This window comes from Microcaecilia unicolor, chromosome 4, assembly GCF_901765095.1.
Source record: "Microcaecilia unicolor chromosome 4, aMicUni1.1, whole genome shotgun sequence".
Classification (NCBI taxonomy): Eukaryota; Metazoa; Chordata; class Amphibia; order Gymnophiona; family Siphonopidae; genus Microcaecilia; species Microcaecilia unicolor.
This window is the reverse complement of record NC_044034.1, coordinates 303597566-303611582: the sequence shown is the minus strand read 5'-3', so window position 1 is coordinate 303611582 and position 14017 is coordinate 303597566.

The following is a 14017-nucleotide window of genomic DNA, read 5'->3' as shown; positions in this document are numbered from 1 at the left end:
AAACTCCAAGCCATCCATGATCGGCCCTTGCCCCAGGGTCTCTGGGCCTTGCAACGTTTTTGGGGGTTTGCTAACTACTACCGGCAGTTCATCCATCAGTACTCCCTTATCACTGCCCCTCTTACCGCACTGACCTGGAAGGGTGCTGATGTGAGGAACTGGACACCGGAGGCCCAGGAGGCTTTCACCACTTTAAAGCAAGCCTTTCTCTCTGCTTCTGTGCTTCGAAGACCGGATATAAAAAAAAAACATTCATTTTAGAGGTGGATGCCTCTTCGCTGGGGGCAGGGGCCGTTCTGTCTCAAACCTCAGACTCTGGCAAGTGTCATCCCTGTTTCTTTTTTTCCAAAAACTTTTCTTCGGCAGAGCGTAACTACACCATTGGGGACCGGGAATTGTTGGCCCTTAAATTGGCTCTCCAGGAATGGCAATATCTCCTGTAGGGGGCCTTGCACCCCATCACAGTAATCACCGACCACAAGAATCTCCCTTACCTTCAGGATGCTAAGAGACTAAACCTGTGACAGGCACGCTGGTCTCTTTTCTTTGCCCGTTTTAACTTCCGTCTGGTATTTTCACCTCCTGAAAAGAATATTGAGGCTGATGCGCTATCCAGGGCCTTCAACCCTCCTGAAGAACCTGAAGGATCCTATTCCATGCTTAATCCTGCCTGTGTTGCCTCCACAACTGTAGTTTCTTCTGTCAGCACGAAGACCTCTGTTCCACCCCAGACCAGGAAGAAGGTTCTCAAATGGGGACACTCCTCCAAGTTTCCTGGTAACTCCGGATTCCACAAGACTTTTCATTTAATCTCTCAGTACTATTGGTGGCCAAGCATTGGCTCAGGATTTCTTACATTTTGTTTCCACCTGTCCCATCTGTGCCCGAAACAAATCCTCTCCTGGTATGCCGTGGGGATTCTTACAGCCACTGCCAGTTCCACAGCTCCCTTGGCAGGAAGTATCCATGGACTTTGTTACCGATTTCCCACCGTCCCAAGGTCACACGGTCATTTGGGCAGTGGTGGATCGATTCTCCCATATGGCCCATTTCATTCCCATGAAATCTCTCCCCTCAGCCACTACTCTTGCCAAGAATTTCATCCAGCATATTTTTCGTTTACATGGTCTAACTCTCCAGATCATAAGTGATAGGGAATCTCAATTCACTTCTAGGTTCTGGAGAGCACTGTGTTCTGCTTTTGCCATCACCGCCCATTTTTCATCTGCATACCACCCACAGACCAATGGAATGGTGGAACGGGTCAATCAAACTCTCAAGACCTTCCTGCGAATGTATACTAATAACCCACAGGATGATTGGTCCACATTACTCCCCTGGGCAGAATTTGCCTATAACAACGGTCTCCACATTGCCTCTCGTACGTCACCATTTTTTACAGTATACGGGCGCCACCCACGACTACCACTTCCGATCCCTCAGACCCAAGCCTCACCTCAGCTCCAACAGACCCACACTGATATCCGGGACATTTGGAGCAGGGTCCAACAACATCTTCAGCGAGCTGCTGCTAGATACAAGCTTTTCGCAGATCGTAAGAGGTGGTTTCCTCCGACCTTTCAACCTGTACAAAAAGTTTGGCTTAGTACCAAATACTTGAGACTCCGATTACCCTCCTTCAAGTTTGCTCCCCGATACATTGGACCCTTTACAGTATGATCTCAGGTGGGAGCCGTCACTTATCATCTCCAGTTACCAGGTAATCTCAAGGTCCACAACACTTTCCACGTGTCCCTGCTAAAGCCATTCTTGACCTCGAAATGGCACCCAGAACCAAAGAAGATCCTCGTTCCTGATTCCGAGCTGGATCCTGGATTCGAGATGGATGAGGTTCTGGACTCCAAACGTCAAAGGGAACGGCTGTTCTATTTGCTATCCAGAAAGCACTTTGGTCCCAAGGATAATTCCTGGGAGCCTGCTGCCAATGTCCATGCCCCTGAATTGATCTGGGAGTTCCATACCCGCTACCCATCCAAACCCGGACCTAGGCAGAGGGGGGCCCTTAAGGAGGGGGTACTGTCATGTCCCCTACCTCAATGCAAGCAGCGTCTTCGGGCTGTGCAGGGTCCCGCCATGTAGTGTAGTACCAGTGCCAACCCCAGCCCGCCCTCTTCTCCCTCAACAGTCCTCCGTCCTCGCCTTCCTGTCGTCCAAAATTTAAAACTCATCTTAAATCGGTCCCGGCAGCAGTGAAAGGTGAGCAGGCTTGGCTTCAGCCTTCCCTTCTCTCTCAGCTCTGGTCCTGCCCTCATTTCCTGTTTCCGCAAGGGCAGGACCAGAGTTGAGAGAGAAGGGAAGGCTGAAGCCGAGCCTGCTCACCTTTCACTGCTGCTGGGACCGAGATAAGATGAGTTTTTAAAATTTGGGGCGGCAGGAAGGCGAGGACAGAGGACTGTTGAGGGAGAAGAGGGCGGGCTGGGGTTGGCACTGGTACTACACTACATGGCGGGACCCTGCACAGCCCGAAGACGCTGCTTGCATTGAGGTAGGGGACATGACAGTACCCCCTCCTTAAGGACCCCCCTCTGCCTAGGTCCGGGTTTGGATGGGTAGCGGGTATGGAACTCCCAGATCAATTCAGGGGCATGGACATTGGCAGCAGGCTCCCAGGAATTATCCTTGGGACCAAAGTGCTTTCTGGATAGCAAATAGAACAGCCGTTCCCTTTGACGTTTGGAGTCCAGAACCTCATCCATCTCGAATCCAGGATCCAGCTGGGGTTGACACTGGCACTCAGAGGAGAGGGGGGAACTGGCACTTGGCGGAGAGGGGGGCCTGGAACTTGGAGGAGAGGGGGGCTGAAAAGGGGCCATCCACCTATGTCCAGAAACCCCCTCCCCTCCATCCACCCATGTCCAGCGACTCTCCTGTCCCCCCTGCCCTCCCTTGCCATCTAGGTATGTCCAGAAACCCCCCTCCCCTCCATCCACCCACCCATGTCCAGTGACCCTCCTGTCCTCCCTGCCCTCCCTGCCTTCCACCTATGTCCAGAAACCTCTTCCCCTCCATCCACCCATGTTCAGCGACCCTCCTGTCCCCCTGCCCTCCCCTGCCATCCATGTCCAGAAACCCCCTCCCCTCCATCCACCCATGTCCAGCGACCCTCCTGTCCCCCCTGCCCTCCCCTGCCATCCATCTATGTCCAGAAACCCCCTCCCCTCCATCCACCCATGTCCAGCGACCCTCCTATCCCCCCTGCCCTCCCCTGCCATCCACCTATGTCCAGAAACCCCCTCCCCTCCATCCGCCCATGTCCAGCGACCCTCTTGTCCCCCCTGCCCTCCTCTGCCATCCACCTATGTCCAGAACCTCCCCTCCCCTGCCATCCACCTATGTCCAGTGATCCTCCTGTCCCCCTGCCCTCCACCTATGTCCAGAAACCCCCCGCCTCTGCCATCCACCCATGTCAGCAAACCCCCCATCCCCCTGCCCTCCACCCATGTCCAGCGACTCTCCTCGTTCCCCTGCTCCCCCTCCCTCCAGCCACCTGAGCCATCTGAGCCCCCCTCCTGTCTGAGCCCCCCTCCCCGACCCAGTCCCCACCTGCCACAAGACGACCCTCTTCTGCCACCCGACCCAGCGAGCACCTGACCCAGCATTTTAAAAAAAACTATGAAGCGGCGGAGCGGTGCCTCGCGTCTGAGTAAAAGAAGAAAAAATCGCTTCGTCGGCCGGCCTTCCCTCACTGTCCCGCCCTTGCGGAAGTTACATCAGAGGGAGGAACACAGTGAGGGAAGGCCGGCCAACGAAGCAATTTTTTCTTCTTTTACTCAGACGCGAGGCACCTCACCGCCGCTTGTAGATTTTTTTTAAATGCTGGGTCAGGTGCCGGTCAGGTTGGGTGGCAGAAGGGTCGTCTGGCGGCGTGGAGGGACTCCGGGCTAGCTCGGGGGAGGGAGGGAGGGAGGAGAGCCAGCTCCAGCACAACGTCAGAGAGCCGGCTCCAGCACAACTTTGGACCTAAAAAAAAGGTGTTGGTACGCCGTACCAGCGTGTATCGGCACAAAAAAAGCACTGCCGATAGGAATTCGGTGCCCTAGTGAGAGACATGTTTTTGGAGTCCCGATGCGGCACTGCTATCAAACGGACGGTGGTAGAGGAGACCTTGCAAGTCTTGCTGCACCTCGGAGCGGTGATCCCGGTGCCGCCCACCGAACGCAGCTGCGGTCGCTACTCCATTTATTTTGTGGTCCCTCGAAAAGGCGGGTCTTTCAGACCGATCCTCGACTTACGACAAGTAAACGAGGCCTTAAGAGTGAGATACTTCCGCATGGAAACCCTGCGCTCTGTCATTGTGGTGGTTCAGCCAGGAGAGTTTCTTACGTCTCTGGACCTCAAGGAAGCTTACTTGCACATTCCTATTTGTCCCCCGCACCAGCGGTTCCTCCGGTTTCCGGTGTTGGGCCAGCATTTTCAGTTTCGGGCCTTGCCTTTCGGCCTAGCCACAGCTCCCTGTACCTTTTCCAAGGTAATGATGGTGGTAGCTGCCTTTCTCAGGCGAGAGGGTATCAGAGTTCACCCTTCTCGACGACTAGCTCATCAGAGCGGATTCGGCCGACGAAAGTTGTCTTGCCACAGTGGTGACAGACCTGCAGACTCTGGGCTGGGTGGTCAATATACCCAGAAGTCACCTGACCCCCTCTCAGTCTCTCGAGTATTTGGAGGTCCGGTTCAACACGGCCTCGGGGTTTGTCTTTCTCCCCGACCACAGGAGGTGCAAGCTTCAGACTCAGGTCCATCTGCTCCTGCGGATGCCTCGCCCTAGAGCTTGGGACTTTGTCCAGCTGCTGGTGTCGATGACAACCACCTTGGAGGTGGTTCCCTGGGCGAGAGCACATATGAGGCCACTGCAGATTGCCCTGCTCCATCAATGGTCTCCGATTTCCCAGGAATATCAACGCAGGCTCACATGGCTCCCTGCGACCCGGCACAGTATGGATTGGTGGCTCTCCAACAGGATGCTGCGGTGAGGAATTCCGCTCGCGCTTCTTTCTTGGTGCCTGGTGATTACAGATGCCAGACTTTTGGGCTGGGGAGCGCATTGCCAGGGAAGCTATGCTCAGGGTCAGTGGACACCTGTGGAAGTGGGGTGGTCCATCAATCGCTTGGAACTGAGAGCGATATTCCAGGCTCTTTTGGCCTTCCACAAGACTCTGAAGGGGCTTGCTGTCCGGGTTCTGTCAGACAACATGACAGCGGTGGCCTACATCAATCGTCAGGACAGCACTCAGTGCAGGGCCCTGGCCGCGGAGGCGGCTCAGATTTGCCACTAGGCCGAGCTCCACCTGCAGCTTCTGTCAGCAGCTCACATTGCAGGTCAGAGCAACGTGCAAGCCGATTTTTTCAGCAGGCATCAAATCGACCTGGTGGAATGGGAACTGGCAGAACAAGTGTTTCTTCAGATTTGTGCCAAATGGGGGACTCCCGGAATGGATCCTATGGTGTCAAGTGCAAACGCCAAAGTCCCTCGCTTTTTCAGCAGACGGAGAGATTCTCGCTTGGCGGGGTTGGATGCACTGGCTCAACCCTGGCCCTTTGGCCTCCTATATGTGTTCCTTCCTTGGCCCTTGTTAGGGCGAGTCCTCCTGCGGATTCGACTACACCGAGGATAGGTGATTCTCATCGCTCCAGATTGGCCAAGGCGTCCGTGGTATGCGGATCTCCGCTGGATGCTGGTGGAGGCTCCACTTCCTTTGCCTCGGGTTCCGAACCTGTTGGTTCAAGGCCCGGTGACTATGGAGGATCCCTGCCAATTTGGTCTTACGGCCTGGCTCGAGAGGGCGCAATTGAGAGATAAGGGCTACTCTAACAAGGTCATCTCCACTCTCTTGCAGGCCCGCAAGCGGTCTACTTCCGCAGCCTATGCTCGGATATGGCGTAAGTTTCAGGAGTGGTGTGCCCCGAAAGAGGTCACACCTGCGCGGGCTATGGTCTCGCTGGTCCTGGACTTTTTGCAGGATGGCTTACAAAAAGGCCTGGCTTACAATTCCCTTCGGGTGCAAGTGGCAGCGTTGGCATGCTACCGAGGGAAAGTCTCTGGCTTGTCCCTTGCTGCTCATCTGGAAATTGCCCGATTTCTCAGAGGGGCGCTTCGGCTCCGCCCTCCCGTGCGGTTGCCTTGTCCAGCCTGGAACCTGGGGCTGGTGTTGAAGGCTCTCCAGCGTTCGCCTTTTGAGCCACTTAAGCGAGCGTCTGAGAAGATGTGAATCTCAAGACAGTCTTTTTGGTGGCCATTACATCGACTAGAAGTGTACCTGAGCTTCAGGCGTTTTCCTGTTGGGACCCTTTTCTGCAGTTCTCAGAGTCCGGGGTGACGGTACATACCGTGCCTTCCTTTATGCCTAAGGTGGTTTCAGCTTTTCACCTAAACCAGCCCATTTTTCTACCTTTTCTAGGGAGGACTTACCGGATTCCTTTGGGCAATTACATCTTTTGGATGTCCGCAGGGCTCTGTTGCAGTATCTACAGATGTCAAATGACTTCAGGACTTCTGATCATCTTTTTGTCTTGTTGACAGGTCCTCAACGTGGGTGCCCGGCGTCTAAGGCCACTATAGCCCGTTAGCTCAGAGAAGTCATCTTTTCTGCATATCTGCTTTCAGGGCGGGCTCCCCCTGAAGCGTTTAAAGCGTATTCCACGAGAGCGATTTCCTCCTCGTGGGCTGAAACAGGTGTCCTTTCTCTTCAAGAGATCTGTTGTGCAACGGGCTTCTCAGCTCTTGTTTGTATGGCATTACAGGCTGGATGTGGCAGCGAAGCAGAACGCGTATTTTGGAGTGCAGGTACTGGCTCGCAGAGTTGCCTGTTCCCACCCTACGTAGGGAGTGCTTTGGTACATCCCATCAGTTAATGGATTCATCTGCTGTTGATGACAAGGAAGGGAAAATTAGGTTCTTACCTTGGTAATTTTCTTTCCTTTAGTCACAGCAGATGAATCCATGATCTCTCCCTGTCTGACTTTGTGTTTTTGTTCAGTTCTTTCATGCAGATATTGTATCTCATCAGGAGGAGTTGATGAACAGTTTTTCCAGTTTCTATTGCAGGAGGTTGAGTTTGTCCCTCCTTTGTGTGGTTATTGCTCCGGTTCTGGGGCATTTATTCGCTGTGAGGAAAGTTTATGTGATGTTACCTTTCTTATTCACTCTGCTTTAGAAATTTCAAATACTGAAGGCAGATGGGGCTAGCCATCCAAGGGTCACTGTGGTTCTTCAGTGTTCTCTATCTCCACCTGCTGGTAGGCGGATACAACCCATCAGTTAACGGATTCATCTGCTGTGACTAAAGGAAAGAAAATTACCAAGGTAAGAACCTAATTTTCCCATTGTGATTGTTTTTAAAGACCTATATTAAGGGGCCCATTTACTGAACCTGAAGTACAAAACTTAAGGCGAGGGAAATGCAAAGCCAGTGTAGTAAATATAGGGGGCATGCCCAGCATCTACTCTGCATATACTGCACAGCCATAGGACAGACACTTACCACATGGGCCCCACTTTTACATGTCTTGGCAGATAGATCAGACCTGTGTTATCTGGTATGTTATGCTGGCTCTAGCCCAATCAGAAACATAATTCAGCATGTTGACCAACCGCCAGAAAGTACACTGCTTGATCAAGAGCCTCTATGGCAGTACTCCCCCCATCAAGGCCTCGGCCTGATAACCCCCCCCCCCCCCCATAGCATTCTTCCAAACAGAGCCCCATAGCTTGCTCCCCAAACAGGAGCCTTCCTCCGCCAGCCACCATACTTTGATCCTCTCCTATTCCCCTCAACCCACCCAGGACTTACATGGGAGTCACCCTGGTAGTCTAGTAGCTGAGGCAGGAACTGTCCCCTTCTACTCTCACCCTGGAGCTGCCAGAATACAAAACAGTGCCTGTGACTCTCTAGGGACTTTCATTTTCATTTTTTTGAGCAGGGACTGTCTCTCTGTATCAGGTGTTCAGCGCTGCGTGCGTCTGGTAGCGCTATACAAATTCTAATAATAATAATAATTAAGGATTGTAAATGCCATTCTGAACCTCAGCAGCTCCAGGGCAGGAGCAGAGATGTACCCCCCCCCCCAGCAATTAGAATACTAGGGCAACCCCCAGGTAAGTCCCAGGGGGTGTTGAGTGGTAGGAGGGAGAGTCTAGGTATGTAGTGGGAAGCTCCTGTTTGGGCAGTGAGCTTGAGGGTTGATTGATGAGTATCTGATGTAGAGGAATTCTAATAAGGGGAAGGGGATGGGATTTGATATACTGTCTTTCTGTGGTTATAATTAAATCGGTTTACATATTCGGTATAGGTACTTATTTTGCCCAGAGTCACAAGGAGCTGTAGTGGGAATCAAATGTGGTTCCCCTGGTTCTCAGGCCACTGCAGTATCCATTAGGCTACTCCTCTGCTTCTGGTGGATCAGGGGTGCTTCACTGGGGGGAGTCCATGAATCAGGGGCGTCCATGAATGAGGGGCTTGATCAGGGGGAAGACCATGATTGGGGAGAGACTTTTGATTGTTTTTTTTTCCCATTGGGATGTGGTCACACTACCAGACTGCCAGTTGTGTGACTGCATTTAATGCTATCTCTTGAGATGGTATTAATGCTATCTCTTGAGATGGTATTAATGCTATTTCTTGAGATGGTGTTAAGTGCAGCCATGCTATCTGCAGTCATGAAGGCTATCTCTATATATAAAAGGCACCACCAACGTTCTAATGAAGCCTCCAGCCGGAAGTGTGAAGCGCCAGAGATATACGGTTTCCCCATGAGTGTCTGCCCCACCCTTGCTCTCTCTGTAACACAAACAGTGAAGGAAAACAGCACAGCACGAAATCGCTCTCTCTGTAACAGTGAAGGACTCAGAGGAGGGAGGGGAGTGAGACGCCTTCACTCTCTCTGTAACACAAACACAGCACAGCAGGAAACTTAACACTGAAGGACTCCACTCAGAGGGGGGGAGGGGGGAGGGGACAGACAGCACAAGGAGAGAGGGAGAGAGGGCAGAGGGCAGGGTCACACACACTCCCACATGCATACTCTGAAGAAAACCTTGCTAGCCCCCATTTCATTTGCATCAGAAACGGGGCTTTTTTACTAGGTATATGATAACGTCCCATGTGTTAGCTGTCATGACAGAGGATGTGGCCTCCTTCTAATCCTTCCCATTACCCAACCCCCCCCCCCCCCCCCCCATGATCCTGCCCCAAACTATGCTAAGCAGCTAGTGCAGGATTTTTATAGCACTGGCTGGTTTTAGCTATAAATGCTAACACCCATCCTAGCTGCTTAGTATAGCTTAGTAAATAGGCTCCTAAGTGCATAATGAGCATCTAAAAAGTCATGTTAAACATCTGAGGGGCAATTCTATAACACCTCCTTAGTCTTTCTTCATAGGGAAGTCGTCCCATCCCCGCTATCATTTTAGTCGCCCTTTGCTACACCTTTTCCAATTCTACTATATCTTTCTTGAGATGCGGCGATCAGAATTGAACACAGTACTCAAGGTGCGGTCGCACCATGGAGCGATATAACGGCATTATTACATCCTCACACCTGTTTTCCATACCTTTCCTAATAATACCCAACATTCTATTCGCTTTCCTAGCCGCAGCAGCACACTGAGCAGAAGGTTTCAGTGTATTATCGACAACGACACCCAGATCCCTTTCTTGGTCCATAACTCCTAATGTGGAACCTTGCATGACGTAGCTATAATTCGGGTTCTTTTTTCCCACATGCATCACCTTGCACTTGCTCACATTAAAGGTCATCTGCCATTTAGCCGCCCAGTCTCCCAGTCTCAAAAGGTCCTTCTGTAACCTTTTACAATCCTGTCGCGAGTTAACGACTTTGAATAACTTTGTGTCATCAGCAAATTTAATTACCTTGTTAGCTACTCCCATTTCTAAATCATTTATAAATATGTTGAAAAGCAGCGGTCCTAGCACAGACCCCTGATGAACCCCACTAACTACCCTTCTCCATTGTGAATACTGCCCATTTAACCCTACTCTCTGTTTCCTATCCTTCAACCAGTTTTTAATCCACAATAGGACATTTCCTCCTATCCCATGACCCTCCAATTTCCTCTGTAACCTTTCATGAGGTACCTTGTCAAATGCCTTTTGAAAATCCAGATACACAATATCAACCCAGCTCCCCTTTGTCCACATGTTTGTTTACTCCTTCAAAGAATTGAAGTAAATTGGTCAGGCAAGATTTCCCCACACAAAAGCCGTGCTGACTTGGTCTCAGTAATCCATGTCCTTGGATGTGCTCTGTAATTTTGTTTTTGATAATAGTCTCTACCATTTTCCCCGGCACCGACGTCAGACTCACCGGTCTATAATTTCCCAGATCTCCCCTGGAGCCTTTTTTAAAAATCGGTGTTACATTGGCCACCCTCCAATCTTCCGGTACCACGCTTGATTTTAAGGATAAATTACATATCACTAACAGTAGCTCCGCAAGCTCATTTTTCAGTTCTATCAGTACTCTAGGATGAATACCATCCGGTCCAGGAGATTTGCTACTCTTCAGCTTGCTGAACTGCCCCATTACATCCTCCAGGTTTACCTTGAAGTCAGTAAGTTTCTCCGACTCGTCCGCTTGAAAGGTAGGCAAGGGGGGAAATCCTATGAAGGTGGGAGGGGGTGGGCTCAGCCAGCTTTGTCACTGAGGATAGGAGGGGGGAGATCAGCATAGCGGTGGGGGGTGATGTTAGCATAGTTGTGGGGAGGGGGGCACCAGAAAGGCAGATGCCACTACAAACCAATATTCAGACCCATGCTCAGTCTTGCAACAAAAGTTATGACAGCATTTTTTCTGTCCTAATTTTAGCCACTTACTTAACTGGTCAGTGGCCAAAATATGGCAACTAACCAGCTAAGTCCTGACTCTCACTCAGGCTCTACCCACGGACTGCCCAGGCACCAATTAGACAGGGCAGGAGTGGTCTCTGGTGATATTCAGTGGCACTGTCTAGTTAAGTGCAGCTGGATATTAACACTTTGGTGGTTATAAGTATTGCTTTGAATATCAGACAGTTATTCTATAAAAGAAAATAGGCACCTACTTTCCTTTATATAGTACTTTGCCCAGACTCTACCCAAGTATACCCACCTGTCAAAGTAAGATATGAGTATATTTACAGATTAGCGCTTAAGCTTGAGTGTCAGCATGTACACACAAAGGGGGGAAATGATAGTTTTCTAGTCATTCATGTGCAGAATCACCAAGTGAATGTTGGCACCCACATTATAGAATTGCCCTGCTAATTCAGTTTATTATATAGCTGCTAACATCAGTGAAATAAAAGATTTTTAAATAAATAAATAATCCCTTGGTTGTTTTAATGTGTATGAAATAACTGGAAGATAAATATTTATGAAATCTTAAGCTAATAAACACAGCACTTAAGGCCCCTTTTACAAAGGCAAGCTAGCATTTTTAGCTTATTCTAAAAATAAGCATGCACTAAATGTTAGAGATGCCCATATATTCCTATGGGTGCCTCTAGCGATTAGCACATTCTAATCATTAGCGTGCGCTAAAAATGATAGTGCACCTTTGCAAAAGACCCTCTGAATTTGTCTTAAATAAATCCTATATTTTGAAAAGCATTTCTTAAGAATATCTTTTAAAATTAATCATTACATACCGTAACCCATACTACTGCATAGTCTTTATTACACATTGTAGCGACATATGCTTTCCCTGTTACTACTCCATAGCCTCTTCTCCTGCAGTGCAAAAATTTCAATAGTTAAATAAAGGACAATCATGTTAGCTTTTAGCTAAAAGAAATATAAAACTGGAATCAATGATACCCTTTTCAGGCAGCCATTATGGATTAGATTCTATATATGGCGCATGAAAAATCAATGCTGAAAAATTTCTGCTTAGACATCTACTATAATAATTTGCACCTCCAACATTCTGAAGCTGACTCCGTGGCAGACTGAAGTGAAGGGTTCGTAGGGTTCGTAAGTCTGTCACCATCTCTCTCTGTCCCGCCCTCGCGTCAAAACGTGATGACGTCGAGAGCGGAACAGTGAGAGGGAACGCTGCAGAGTTGCCAGGCAAAGTTAAGCGACGTCACACACGAGGGATCTATCAGAGGGAAAGAAACGGTATGACAGCAGTAGCACTTAGGAAGGCGAGGGGCTGCCGGAGGACAGGTAGTGCTTGGAGGGCAGAGAGAGAGAGGGAGGGAGGCGTGGGGGCGTGGAAGTCGGAGGAGGGGAGGATGGGAGCATCCTGCAAGTGGAAGGGGAGGGGGCATCCTGCAAGTCGGGGGGGGGGGGTCCTGGAACTCAAAGGGGAGGAAGGGAAGGAGGGAGGCGCGGGGGTGTACGATAGCAGCAGCACTTAGGAAGGCAAGGGGCTGCCGGAGGACAGGTCATGCTTGGAGGGCAGAGAGAGAGAGAGGGAGGGAGGCACGGGGGCGTGGAAGTTGGAGGAGAGGGAGGGAGGGAGGGAGCGTCCTGCAAGTCGAAGGGGAGGGAGCGTCCTGCAAGTCAGAGGGGGTGTCCTAGAACTCGAAGGGGAGGGAGGGAGGGAGGGAGGCGCGGGGGTGTGGAACTCGAACAAGTATGGGGGGCATGGAACTCGAAGGGGAGGGGAGGGAGGGGTCCTGGAACTCAAAGGGGAGGGGAGGGAGGGGGGCCTGGAACTCAAAGGGGAGGGGGGCCTGGAACTTGGAGGGCACACAGAGAGGTAGGGAGGGGGCCTGGAACTCAGAGGGGAGAAAGATGGAGGGAGGGGGCCCTGGATATGGGTGGATGGAGGCGAGGCCAGGGGAGAATGCAGAGTTGATGCACATGTAGGGGGGATGGCAAGGGACAGAGGAGAATTGCTGCACCATGATGGATGGAGGGGCAGGGGAGAGATGCTGCACATGGATGGATGAAGGGGGCATGGCACAGAGGACGTTTGCTGCATATGGATGAATGCAGGGGAGACAGCATAATTGGTGCACACGGGACACACACTACACTCTCTCACTCACACAGACAGACACACACATTCTGTCTCTCAATCACACACACTCTCTCTCTCTCTCTGACACACACTCTTTCTCTCTGACACATACTCATTCACTCTCTCAAACATACTCACTCATTCTCTCTCACACATACTCTCTCCTAACAGTTCCCTTAAAAACATAATTGCCATTAGAGGACAACCTTGCTAGCGTCCGTTTCATTTCTTTCAGAAACGGGTCTTTTTTACTAGTAATCTATAAACCACACCTAGATTTAGACATGGTTTATAGAATACTCCTAAGCAGGTTTATAGAATATGCCTAGTGGCCATGCCAGCACCTAAATCTAGGCGCATCCATTTATGCCAAGGAAAACTTAGTGCAAATACTGGTGCCTAAATTAGGCGTTGAGCAGGTGCATTATATAACCCTGCACATAAATTTTTGAAACGCACTTGAACCACCCATTCCACACCCATAGCCACACCCCCTTTTTAGCAGCACATCTTAGAATTTACGTATACCACTTTACAGAATACACTTAGTGAGTAGTGCATGTAAATTCTAATTAACACCAAGTGATGATAATTGGTGCTAACATCCAATTATCAGCACCGATTAGTTTGATAACCAATTAGGATATGCACATTGTTATGGAATACGCTTTGATTTCCGTGCGGAAATCTCAGCACTATATATAGAATCCAAGGGTATATTTACAAAATTTGGGACCATTTTACTAAGCCACATTAAGCCCTTAACACTTATGTGGCATGGGAAAATGGGCTACTGCAAAACATATTAAAGTGTTTTGCAGTATTTTCTCCTTTTCTGTGTGTTAACCAGGCATTATCATTTTTTTAATACAATATTTTTTTGGGAGGGGGCATGTCATAGGCATGTAAGCGTTAATCACCTAGCACGTTCGGATGTGCTAACTGGCTAATGCAGAGTTAAAACCTTTGCACTTAGCATCTCCTAAATAGGAAGTGGTAAGTACTCCCCCATTAACTTTTTACAGGTAACATG